The 14,234-nt window shown below is 37.3% G+C and overlaps 1 protein-coding gene across 5 annotated transcripts in view; it reads right to left on the minus strand.

Moving 5' to 3' along the window:
* Positions 1–14,234, minus strand: part of ATF7IP (activating transcription factor 7 interacting protein) — an 84,567-nt gene that overhangs the window by 66,045 nt on the left and 4,288 nt on the right. The window contains exon 1 of one of the 5 annotated variants that reach the window (XM_030960723.1): positions 643–2,171. The exons of the other annotated variants lie outside the window; for them this stretch is intronic. The gene's annotated coding sequence lies outside the window, so the exon portion shown is untranslated. Of the gene's footprint in view, positions 1–642; positions 2,172–14,234 lie in introns of those variants that run through there. 5 annotated transcript variants of the gene reach the window in all.

Here is a 14,234-nt window from a genome sequence, read left to right on the forward strand (position 1 = left end):
AGGGGGAGAGATCAAAAAACCACCCTATTCTGATGTAGTTTCCTTCTTACAAAAACAGCTTTTTTAAATGTACATACAGGCATTTAAGAAAGTATATATACTAAAAGATTCATGGACAACAGTTCAGTATCTAATTGCTTTAAGAGCTTTGTAATCTCAATAAGAAGAAAATTCAAATTACGACCAGAATAAAAATGATCCTTCATAACACCATGAAGCCGAAACACAATTGGTGGATTCAACTTTGTCAACTCTGCACCCCCTCCAGGATAAGCTCTCACTATTGCTAAGCCTCCATGTGCATCAACCAGTGTCACTATAGAGACAAAAATAACACACTAGCAAAACAGTAGAGGTTTGAATCAAACAAAAGCAGTAACATCACCAACAAAAACTACATACTGAAATTTTGAATATTTTTAACTACTTAGTTTTACTAAAGTAAATAGTCTACAGTAATTTCTAGGTAACATTCCCCCTAAAAACAGCAGAACAAATGACTTTTGGGTTTCCCAGAAAATGCCACTTGCACTGAAATTTAATTCCTGGCATTGTGCCAAAGTGAGGGGGTGGGACCTAGATGAAAAATTAACTTCCAAGTCCTTTAAAGCATGAATGCAGAAAATTAGTTGATTCTCTTACCTGGTGAGAAGATGGCACGTGCAAAATGAGCTTCCTCCTCTGAGTAAGCCACTGACATGCAGCTCATTTGCATAAGTATTATGAGCTACAAGCAGACTTCCAGGTCGGCCATCTTGATACTAAGACTTTGTTTTGTTTACACAGCAGCATGAGTACTGTTTTCAGCCAGCCTGAGCTATGCTGTTACACCTCTCAGCTAGTAGCCTACATCTGTTCTTTAAAGCCTGCTGGAATTCCTACTTCTCCACATGTAGCTGACTGCGTCAGAGTGCCCCTGCAGCTCACTGAGCATGCCACAGCCTCTAAGGAAACTGTTGCAACTGCAAGTGCCTCCAGTTGTACTCTTTGTACTGCCTTATGTGCTGCCAACTATGAGTGCTGCAGCAACTATGTGCAGTGAAGTACCTCCCACACACCACACTGTAGTACCAACAGGCAAAGATTTATTACACCACAGCGCAAGATAGCACACTGAAAAAAACCCCAAGAAAGCTGAAATCCCCTCAGGATTTTCACTTCCTAGCAATCTAATTACACCTAGATTCCTTTGTACATCTTTTCACGTTCATCAGTGCTGCTTTTTCTGTCCGGAAACCAGAGTGCTCCTGCAGCCCGTGTGAAGGAGAAGTCCATGACACATGTTCGCTGCTGCCGACAGGGAGCCAGACTGCAGTTACAGCTAGCTGGCGCCAGTAAAATTTACATGAAGGGGCCTGATTTCAAGACTAAATTGCAGCAGGATATTGCTGAGCAAAGCTCTGCCCCTCCCCACGGGTTCTAGAATATACCTTTCTAGGTATTTGCTTACTAATAATCCAGATCCATGTCAGAAGTCAAGTGCCGCTCTCATTGTTCATATAAATAAAAATTGACAATAGTGACTGCAAAATAAATTGCAGCCTGTATCAAGCAGGATGCTACACACACGCTGTTCACAGTCATTGTGTAACAGAAATAACACCAGAAAAATTACACTACACTCAGCAACCAGGTATTCTTAACCTAGTATTTCCAGTATTTTGCAGATTTCCAACAAGAAATAAATATTAGTTTCAAGTAAGACAAATTCATTTTTAACCTAATACTGACAAGTAACATGTCAGGCCATTTAATTTGTTGTCTCTATTTCACATTTAACTTTTCTTAATTAGTTAGGTATAGGAGGGAAAGAAAAAAAAAAATCTCTCAACCACAATTATTTTTTCAAGTACCTCTAAGGTAGAGTGACAGCAGCAGAAACTTGGATTTCAGCCTCACTTTGACTTTTAAAACCTAATTTTAAAATTCTTACCTTTTTTCTTCCAAAGTTCAATTAAATAGATGAATAGGTTACATTTGACAAATATGTGTTCTAGAAGTCACTGTACGGTTTTTCTGGGAAAGAAAAAAGAGGCTAGACTTTAAGAGTGTGTGTATAAAGGATTAATTCGCCAATACCTCTTCCCTCCTCCCTTGCCACCTTGCAAGAACTCTTACAGTATGAAAGAACCAATGCAAATAGGTACATTATTATACTAGCTACAAACACAAATTTGTGAAACCTTAAATAAAATCAAGTTTGGCTAGACATTTAGGCAGCTGTATAGGCAGCTGTAGTTGCAGCCTGGCACCATTTAGTGAAAAAGCAAAGTAACGGAGACAGGGATGCTTATTAATCTGAACATGGCAGAGCATCTCAGGACCAGAAGAGCCTGCTTTAGATCCCGGTCTCTTCTAGTTCCCTGCACTGTTCCTCTTTAGGATGCCAACAGTGTCAAAGCTATATACAGTCAAATTATATGTCCCATTTTCTGCAGCAAGCATAATTTGTTCATTATGGCTGGTTCTAGGTTATTTGAGCATAACACAATATGCTCATCTGTAATGTCAAAAAGATACTGGTTTTGTATCTGAAAATACTTAGCCATGTAAAGTACTCCTAACTTGTTATAATTTATCCTCACCTTTTGCATCCAAAACACCAGAGTGATTTGTAAGGGAAAGCTAATTATTTTCCCAGAATGCCTATCACATTAAAGTGACAATCATTAACATACCTTTTATGTTACCTATATCTTTTCATTTGCCTTACTTTCAGACTGATATTTGTATGCTAGCGCATCTAAGTGCATGCAAAATACATCTTTCAGCGATTCTGTTGTCATTTGCAGAATGAATCACCGGATTAACAGCTTCTGAGTTTAAAAAGAAAGGGCACCAGTGCTGCTTTAAAAAACAAAAAATTAAACCCCTTAGATTTCCCAAATATAGCCTGTTCCTACCCTCCCCCCAGCTCTATTGCGTTATGCACGAATACCTGAATAATAGTATGGTTCTTAACACATTAAAACAAATACTGTAAAAATAAGAGCCTTGGAGCATTTTCTGTTCCAGGCTCCAGTCCGCTATGGAAGTCCATGCCTGAACTTGCCGGCAGCCCCCGCGGGCGAGCGCTGCATCTGCAGTCTGCGGGAAGCACCACCCCGCTTCCAGAACGTTCGGGCAGAGTCACCCGCACCCCCTGGCTGCGCCTTCCTCCCTCTCACACCACTGGCTATGACAAAGCTCAGTTTCGAACACAAAACGTTTTCACAGAGAGGAGGAGCCATTGATCTGGGAGTTAGAAACGCACCAACTCGGTAACGCAGGGCAGAGGGGCTGAGCCCCTGACCAGCGGCAGCCTCCGTCTGCCGCGCCCAGGGCTGGCAACCGACCCCAAATAAAGTACAGGGACCCTTCAGCAGCCTCCCAAGTACTGGGAATAGGCGGGATTTTTTTTCTTTCCAGCTTGGGCTCCCCACCCCGGGAGGGGGGGAGGGGAGCATGGTTTGTTTGGTAGTTTGTTTTGTTTGTTTTTAATAGGAGACTCTGAGACAACAAATCATAATGTATTCAATCATAATTCTCCGGTGACTGGCACTACAAAAAAAGCCAAAATGACTGCCTGCCTTTTGCACGTTTTGCCCGTGTCAGTGGAAACGCCTAAAAGCTATTATATTCTCAGAGCAGTTCTCTTCCTCCAGCATGCAAACGACTTCCTACTCCCCCACGAGAAGTGACCTTAAAGAGCAGATGTTGCGGTCAAAAGTAGTAAGACCAGCTGTGTTCAAAATAACTACTATTAACTGGGTTCGATAGGTACTATTCAAAGACAACATAAAATATCAGTCCAGTTCTCTCAAAATAGTTAGAGAAAAAAAGTCACACAAAATTATTCCCCCAATTCAGGCAATTTTAAATATTGACACATTTAATTGACAAAGTTTGTCTAAAATGAAAGGAAAAAACCCCCATAAATCCAACCATTACGAAATCTATCACTAGTACCTTGACCTAAAAAAACCAAACCAAAACAACAACAAACCTTAAACAAATGAAAAAACACCCACCACAGAGCAAATGAAAATGAAAGGCCCTAAGCCTTCTGACACTAGTCCAAGACATTCCTTTCCCCGACTTTTCTCTAAACCAAAACAGATCAAATTACTGTTCACTGTTACTGTTAAGAGTCAGCTAAAAGTTTAGTAATTCCCAGAAATTTCTCACATTAGTGTTTGAAAGACACAGAGAATGATGTACATTTCTGAAGCAGAAAACTGTCTATCAACTCGTTATCTTAGCTGCTGTGGTTTATTTGAAGATATTTTATAGCAGAAGCCTGTATCAGCAGAAAGAACAGGAAGGGCAGGAAATGGGGGAGGGAGGACTGAAAATAATTCTATCCGCTTTTCTGTTGTAGAAAAGGGGTGAGAAAGTGTCTAAACCAGGTAAGTTCCAGGCTATAACACTCTACTATGTTGCACACCCTTTCTTCTAGAAATGGAAAATGCTCAGTATGAGTATTCTCATCAACTTCAAAACTCCTACATTTTGCTCACTTAAATTTACATGCAGAATTTTGTTATTTACTAAACAGCTGACTGATCTCAATCTGAAAATCAAGATGATGGAAAACAGTAAATAATTCGGCTTACTCATAATTCCTTCAAAGACAGTACATGCTTAAAAAATCTACTAAATTTTACAGCTAAATAATAAAGGTCCAATTCAACTGTTTAATAACAGTCATAACATGATAAAGTATTTAAGACTGCAGACAGTTCTAAGAACTTGGTAACCATTTACTTCCACCGAAAGAACCAAACAAATCAGCTGTTTTAAAGTGATTTCTATATATTGAACAGTATTGAATTCATTCAGCAGTCTGTTCCAGTCCATTGCAAATCCTGCCTGAAATTGTTTGCTCCCAAATTTCTATCAAAATAGAAGATGCAGCTGTGCAAAATGAGACAATTCAGAACTTTAAGAGGAACATAAAAAATAATCAAGCCATGTTAGAATGGTTCCAAGCAACTATGATTTAGTCGTGAAAAACTATCCAAATAAGTTGGTGCCTAAATGAAAAAATAAAGTCATTACAGGAATATTCTTCTTTTAAAGTACAGCATTTGCAACAAAAATGCAAAAAAAAAGGGAGGCTATACATTTTTTCAGAGTAAACTACTGGTTTTCTTTTGGAACTTGTATTTCTCTTGGAAAAAAATCAAGTAGATTTGAGACTACTACCCTAATAGAAATTTATCTAACTCCTGATAGTCTATCCTTCAAGTTTACCTATCAACAGTACAAAGCTATTTTTTCTAGAATACACAGACACAACTATACTGACCCCAGTCTGACAATGCATCTTGCATTAAACTGTATAGCAATCAATTCAGCTGAAGTAATTATTTCATTACACGCATCTATTTCTAATTCAAAGCATGAACATCTAATTCAGGTATTTAATAAAGGTGGTTGGGGGAGGGGGGTGTTTAGCATCCACTCAAGTACCCTGTTTCTTTGACTTCTGGTGGTTTTTGACATAAACTGGTGGTTTTCATTTTCTTTTTGATTAGTAAGACCCAAACTATTAGCACCATGGGAGTGAAGAGAGAAGAGATTATGCTTTCAGCTACTAGTACAACCATAAAAAAAGCATTACAATATATTTGGATTTCTGAAAATGGGAACGTACCCCATGTGCAAAACCTACCACACTTTTAGCATTCTAACACCTACTTTAGGAAAGAAAAAAGAAAACCAACCAACAAAACCCCAAACCAAACCACACTACCCATGCAGTTCATGGAACAAAACACTACAGCTCCCTGCTGGGCCAGTCACATTTTGTACAGCACTTCCAAAAATGGATTCATGTTCAAAATGGCCAGTTAAAAAGCAAAGGAAACCAAAACCAAAGGGAATGGGAAACACAGAGACAAGAACTTTTCACTGAGCTCTGGCAATCACTCCATACATTTTCTGCAAAATGGGAGTAAGCTTACTCAGCTCACAGAAAAAACCCATGGGCAACAAAAAGTCACTAAAAGGAACTATGTAAAAGACATGGTCTGAAAATGCAATATTTTATTCAAATATAATACATATGAAAAAACACTCCTAGTGATTGTCCAAAATACTCTACTTTTCACGCTTCCATTAAAGCAGAGTTTAACAGAGAAATCTTAAATCAACGAAACAAAGAGCACTGGGTAATATTTATATGCTTGCTGTTTTCTTTAAAAAAACCCAACCAATCAAAAACCCAACTCCCAAAAAACCAACAAACCACCACAGGATGTGTATGGTAAATTATGCTTTAGACATAAAATTTCATCCCCTTCAGAGATTATAAAGGAGGAGTTTGGTGATCTCAAAGAATGAAATGTTTCTGTTCCTGTGGAAAATATAAGTTGCTAACATCTGGAACTAATGAACGATAACTGACTAAAAAACACACACAAACGTCAGTAATCATTTATAAGATTGAGGTTCAGTGTCTTGCAGAAAACCAGAAAGATTATTGTTGCACTGCATTATTAATCTACATTCATTCGACGAGGTAAATGTATGGTAAAACGTCAAATTTTATCAAGATAAATGTGTTTAATTAGAACTTGTGGTTTGTATTTTCAGACACTTTAAAGGACCCAAATGTTCCCAGGATTTTAACTACATTACCCAATCAAAAGAAGCCACTATGAACTAAAATCTGCTGTAAATCAAATTCACCAAAGTTCCACCAGCAATAAAAAAAATAAAACTACCTACCTGCTTTTCATCACCTCTAACCACATACTTGCACTACTCTTATCTCTTATCCTAAAGCAGAAAAATTCTATGACCAATTACTTAGAAAAATACTGTTAATTGAAGTCGCCAAACCATCTCACCTTAAAAATTATTTTACTGACTTTATTTCTTTTTATCAAATGAACGGAATAAACATGGAGAAACAATGTCTCCTGAGAATCTGACATGGAATGTCTGCACAGAATATTCAGTGTCTTTATGAACACTGTGTTGCCATTAACTGTGTAAGATAATACATGAGAAGAGATATTTAATACTAATTTAACCACTAAGTGCTTTGTTATAGATTATACTGAAAGCACCAAATTAACATGCAGAAATTCTGAGGAACGACTAAACTTGTCAGCATTTAGACTAGCTTTCACAGCCCTAACAATAAGTTTAACTTCAGCCAGGAAAATACTGTGAGCCACCAAGCTCATCTGCTACTCCTGATATTTCTGGAGAACTTCAAGAAGCTTTCTGTTTACTTACTCTTGGTTTCATTTATGTGCAGCTTAGAGAACCCATGAAGACCTGAACTAGGTATAAGACACAGAAAAAAGAAATTATATAGTCATGAACAAAAAATGCCTTTTTTCTTCTCTTCTGTTGTCCAACTCCCCAGTGAAAAAAAGTTGAGCATTACTTTTCTCCTACCTGCATCTCCCTCCTACCTTCATCTCCCTGGACACAAACAGTAACTTCTAATGAGTTTTAAGGATGGCAGCTAGGTCACCAACCAGTACCACACAGCAGAATACATGAGGCCATGTGAAACCACTAACACTTTGAAACTCAGATTTCAATTAAGTTATACAAAAGAACAATAAACTTCAAAATTTCCATCTTCTCATTTGTAGTAATTCCATAAAATCTGTAGTCTTATTCTTGAGTAGCAAATAAGTGCTACCTACAGAACAGTTAACATTTATATAATCACTGTTTTTCTAATGTATTCATACAGGCATTGTAATTATCTACCACTAGAAAAGTTATACATTGAAAAAATTATAAATCTAATTGCTTGGTTTCAAAAATGTAATTAAGTTTGTAAAGAGTTTATTTCATTTTTTACTTAAAGTATGAGGAAAGCATTCGAGAAAGGGACAGCACAGAATGAGTGCTCTTCTGGCCTGCTAAGAAGGTAAGCCAAAACAAAATAATTGCATTAGCAAGACAGATATGATATTTGACCTGTCCCATCTAATCTATCCTGTAACTGAGACAAGATAGAGGTCTGTGAATTAATTCAGTGTGAAAGCAAAGAGAAAGCAAAAAAAGCACAAACCAAAAAAAACCCCAAATACCAACAAACAAACAAAGAACCCCCTGAAAACTGAACTCCAAAAACCAAACCACAAAGAAATCGGCAAAAAACCAAAACCCACTACAATTGATAAAAAAAAGACAACAGCGTTGCAATGTATTTTATATAGCTTAGAATTAATTTTAACTATGCCTAACCAAGGTTTTAAATTGCTTCGCAGCAGAGTAGAGCTGGTGCTCACCTCTAAGGTCCAGAGCATGTGATGGTAACAGCTCTGTTCATTTGCACACAGTCAAGCTGAACTACTAACACTGAAGAGCACTTTTTCAGCCATTCTGAAACTGCTCTCTCAGCTGTACTGAAAATAAGACTAAGATGGCTGCAGCGTTCACTCAAGCCAATCAGTGACAACTCAGCAGGAGGTAAAACATTTACACAGCAAAACACCTCTGTCTTTACCACACTGCAACAAACTGCAGAGGTGGAAGGGGTGGGTACCTGTGAACAGAGGAGCGGTTTCTTTGACAGGCAGGAAGTGGTTAATGCACAGCTGCAGCACTGCAACTTCCTAGCACCACTGGTAAAGAGAAAATCAAAATAAACCAAGAACGAGCAAGAGGCAGCCTTTCTAGGGCTGTGATCCAGGGCTTGTATCACATGCTTCAAATCTCTCACAAGTGCAAGGCAGTTCAGAATTCATGAATTCATGTCACATATTAACAGTCACGGATACAGAGCCGGATCGTGCACAGAGCTGACAAACATTAGGGAATAGTTTTCAAGAGCAGGCTCACTTCAATGCTTCTTAAAAAAAAAACAAAACAAAAACAAAACAACCCATTTAAGAAATTAATCTATAGCTTTGTACTGCTCTATCTACTTCAAAATAATCTGTAATATTAGTTGCCCAATAGAAATCTTATCTGGGGAGGAAAAAACTGTTTTTATAAGAAAGGTAGCAAACATCCCAGGAACATTCTAGAACTTCAACACTTGGAGAAATCAAGTATCTAACTCTTTATGACTGCAATGCAGCTTGTTGTCTAAGTTTTTCGAAGAAGAGCTGTATCTGGAATCAGTTAAGAAAATTTGATGGAATCTTGTAACACAGCAGTTCCTGAAGAACTGGTTTGAGAACCTGTGGTGGGGAGAATGGGGTTGTTAACCAAAGACAAAAGTTTAAAACAAAATTAAATCCAATACAGGTTTCGATCTACTATCTGTTTATGGTAATGAAAACAATAATTATTAATTATAATAATGTAATAAATAATAACCAATCACGCACTCTCATAGAGGCAACACTGGATCACTTCTGGAGGAAGCTCCTCTATATCTGCCTCACTTCTCTTCTACATAATCCAGATTTGTCTGTTTTAAAACAAAATACTTGCAGGAGTCCATGAGGCAATTCCAAAGAAAATTAGTGTTGAATTATACCTAGCCTTTTGACAAAAAATAATCTTTGTGATCCAAAATAAGCCCAAGATAGTAAGTCACTCCCCCCTAAAAAGTAGAAGAACATGCCCTCCCTCCAACAACTCCAATTATGAAAAGGTCTAGACTTATGTAACTGTGCATGTCTGTTGCCAGCTGCAGCTAGTTATTTCAGGATTGATTAATCATGCCAGCAGTAGTTGTCTGATGCACTCACCAGCACTACAGTCAGTATTTCTAACTTTAAAAAATGGTGAAATACACCATCTGGCTTTTCTTTTTGTCCTTGTATTACCATGACCTGCAGTACAAGAAAGGGCACATGCCACGTATGAGACAGCTCCACTGATTGTCTCTGATAGTACGGTACAGATTTAGAAAACTAAATGAAAATATACTTGAAGTTCAAAAGACATATTTCTCAAAAAACAAACTTGTGAACATTGGAGAACAAATTCATTACAGCTAATTTGAAACTATCCATTACAATGAAGCTTTTCTCCACCAACACCTCGTACTAAGTAAAAATCAAGTCTACATCAAATCAAAAGAAAAATTTTATATTATCTGATTATATACCTCATGTTGCTTACTCTGAGCACCATATATACCACACCATTAGCTTGTGGAAATTTACAATAACTTGTAAGATTCCAAAATTCAAACTTAAATATTCCATTTGTATAACAAATACACATATCCTTTGATTTCCCCAGTAACAATGTTTTAAATAGAATTCTGTGTTTAGTATATCTACAAAATTTGTACATCAAAATGTGAATTCTGAATTCAAGTTTTACAATTTGAAGAATATCACCAAAAACATAGGGACATTCTAACCCAGAATCCAAAAGTTGCACTTGTACAACACTGCGTTTTATGTAATGCTGAGTCTTGACATATGGATGACAATGACTTAAATAGGTTTGAACAGGCAAAAACAACAAGTTTGCAAAAAATTTTCACAGAATGCTTTCCCTGAGCCAGAGAAAACAGACTCCATGTCACAGTCCTGTTGCTACAAATGTCTTGCTTTGTCAGAAAGCTTCAAGAACATGCAGGGGCACTAATATGTTAACACAGACACATGGATGCAAAAAATCTTACTGAATAGAAAGAAATCACATGCATTAACTTAAATGTCCAGTTCAATATACCTCCATTAACACACAAAAGTGTGTTAAAAAGTGTGCTAAAAGTTATTATTCAAACTAATTTTAAAATAAAACCTGATGTTTAAATAAACACAGACTTATGAATGGAGTAAGTCCTCTGAAACTGCTTTAGGCCAGGCAATGTTGGACTGAACCCACACTAGTGTGTAATTCTATACTAGCACGGGACTAAAGTTTTTTCATTGCTACCTAGCATGGCATTTATACAGACTCTCTAGTCAAAATCCCAAGAAAATAAAGCATTTTATAAGACTAGAGAATGGAAGTTAAGTTTAACATGTTATGATAAGAACACCAAACAACCTTTAATCCTGACCTCTTCTGATAATATGCCAAAACACTCCAATATCATCTCAGTAACTTCAATAATTGAAGCCATAAATTAAAGCAGGGCTTCCATTTTCCCAATTTCTCATGGACATCAAACAAGAACCACAAGAGAATGGCATCCTGTTGTTTCCTCTAGGTATTGCCCTGTGTAAGTAATGTCACCTTTGCACACACCTCTTAAATACCATTACATAGAGCCACAGATCATACCAGGGCTCCTTCCCTGAAGAATCAAGGGCAGGCAGAAATTTCTGCCCATTTAGACAAGATCTTAAGCATTTAAACATAAGAAGTGCAGGAGAGACCAACCAAAGCATGAATACTTTCTTTTGCTCAAATTAGATGCTTAGAAACCACTTAGCTATGTCTCATCCACAAATCCTTGTGTCCAAACCACATCCTATCCACTTTTCTTATTTACTCCCTTCCTTTATTGATCTTTTTAGTTTTGTTGTTTGGGGTTTTATATGTTAATTAACATTAAGCAGACAAAACAGTTCTTATATTGACAAAACTCAGGAGAAACTGCTATTTGTACACAGTTCAACTGAAGTCTCTAAACACTATCCACTGAAACCCTTTTTTATTCCTATTTTCACACAAGCCAGTAGACTGATTTCAAAAAACGTCTTGGCTCTCACTTCGGACTTCACATATAAACACTACCTAAACTGCTGGGGGAAAAAAAAGAGCTCATAATCATGAGACAAGGAGTACTGAAGTTCAGAAAAACAAAAGTCTGTACAACATTTAGGGACACTTCATTATTCCAAGCTTCTTGATGGTAGGACCAAAGAGGGAAGTTTTCAGTGCATTGACTGAAGTTGGCAAGCATTTCTATTAATGTGTTTAACACATTTCTGAAAGAAACAAAAAATTTGAATGCAACTTCTTTCAAAAAGGATCTTATGGAAACTGCAACATGTTGGAAGCAAAACTAGAAGTAACATGGCAGCTTTTGGATTGTTCGGACGGCGTTTTTCTTTTGAGAGAGGAGACAAGAGGGATGTGCTTTGTTTGGGAAATTGTTTGGGTTTTTTTTCCCATAACATTTCTTTACACTACCGTGAAATGGAAGATAATGCTTGACACAACACAAAATAACAGTTGTTAAAATAATCTGTGTATTTATTTTGTCTCCCATATCCACAGCCATAAAATTAATAAAATCTGTGCCTTGACTATGGGAGTTTACTTGAAAGCATTTTCAGAAACCACATCTAGAAGAGGAAAACATTTTTCCTGTATTACATAAATTAATGTTACCTGTAGCAAAGTACCTCTATTAGTTGAACTAAATATTTTTTAAAATACATTTTTAAAAAAGTACTTCGCACCCAGCCATCTAATTCTCTAAGTCCTCAAATAATTTAATGTTTGTTCATGAAAGAAGTAAGTGCTAGTAATTCCTATGTATAGTTTTGAAATAATTTGTAACAAGCACAGCTCAAAATGTAACAAAAGGCATAGTTTACTTTCCAAAACAAAAGCTTTCCCAAAGAAACATAAAACGTATTTATACAATATACAGACATTTACACAATGTTGTGAATTCTTCCACTATGATGGGATGCAAACTGACATACAGCTGAAAATCAGGCAGTTATTTAATGCAGTATAGTTAGTACCATGCTCTCAGCTACACCTACAAGGGAGTTTTTACTTTCAAAAAAACCCCTGAAAGATGGGGAGGAATGGAAAGAGAAGGGCAGACTTGCTGTTAAATATACAGGCAATTAAAAAAATATACACCAGCAGTACTAAGCAAGATAAGGAGTGAGCAATGGAAGTAGCCAATCTACGTTTCTTACAGATCATATATATTGTCTTGCTATTTTTTGCTCAGGTTATCACTGGCGCCTTACTACACCAAGAAAGTGAACACTGGACACTGGCCTATGTACTGACTAACACCAAGTTATCCCCCCAAAACACTACATAATTTCAAAGTTCCCTCACTACCAACACTGGTAGCTTCTCCTCACTCCAACTGTTTTCACAAATTTGCAGGTAGTAACTATTAATAATTAGAAATTATTAATAATTAATAATTGTATTTGATGCTTACTATGCTTTATATTCACTGAAAACTAACAAGTCTTCTGAGAACTACTAAGAACAACTGTCGATCAATGTTCACGTAAAACTGGACTACTGTGCTAGAAATGAGCAGGTTTCTTTTAAAATGTTTAGGCCTGTGGCATAATTTGAAATTTTTGCCACATATCTGTATTGCAATTTTTCTTCTTAATCACAAAAATAAACTTGTTAGACTCATCTGTCCTCCTAGCAGAATTTTTCAAGTGTCACTTTAATAACCTTATCCACACAAATTTTTTAAAGTTTTATGCCAGCCTGAAACTTATGCCTGCATGCAATGCTGAAGTTGCATGTAAGCACAGCCTCTGGTATTGGTACAGGCTGGGGGATAAACAGATGGTGAACAGCCCTGCTGAGGAGGTCTTGGGGGTGCAGATGGATCGGGGCTGGACATGACCCAGCCATGTGCAATTGCAGCCGAGAAAGCCAGTTGTATCCTGGGCTGCATCCAGAGCAGCGTGGACAGCACAGTGAGGAAAGGGAGCTGCCCCTCTGCTCTGCTGAGACTCCACCTGCGCTGCTCTGGAGTCCTCAGCACAAAAAGGACATGGACCTCTGGAGCAAGTCCAAAGGTGGGCAACCAAGATGATTAGAGAGATGGATCACCTCTCTCAAGAAAAAATGCTGCGAGAACTGGGGTTATTCAGTCTGGAAAAGAAAAGGCTCTGTAGATACCTTAAGGGACTTTCCAATGCTTAAAAAAAGAATATAAAAGAGTTGAAAAGAAACTTTTTACAAGGTCATGTAGTTATAGAACAAAAAGTAATGAATTCAAACTGAAAACCAGTAGGTTTATATTAGATATTAGGAAAAACATCTTTTCTTGTGAGAGTGGTGAGGCACTGTACTGTGATGTGGTTAAATTGGGAATGCTTCACCTGTGTTAAGTTGTTAAGGTCAGGTTGGATGGGGCTCTGAGCAACCAGGTCTAGTGGAAGGTCTCCCTGCACATTGCAGACCAGCTGGGAGCAGATAATTTTAAGGTCCTTTCCAACCCAAACCATTCTATGATTATGACTTATTTTTAATTTAAAGCACTCTGGCTTTTTAAAAGCTATCTAATACAACACCACATGAAACACAAAGCTACACAGAAGTCACGTGCAACTGAGAAATCTACTTTCAACTTTGGAATGCTTTTTGGTCTATATATATCTCCAAATAAGCAGTCAAGGAAGAACAATGCT

Source organism: Camarhynchus parvulus, chromosome 1A (genome assembly GCF_901933205.1).
Source record: "Camarhynchus parvulus chromosome 1A, STF_HiC, whole genome shotgun sequence".
NCBI classification, from domain to species: Eukaryota; Metazoa; Chordata; class Aves; order Passeriformes; family Thraupidae; genus Camarhynchus; species Camarhynchus parvulus.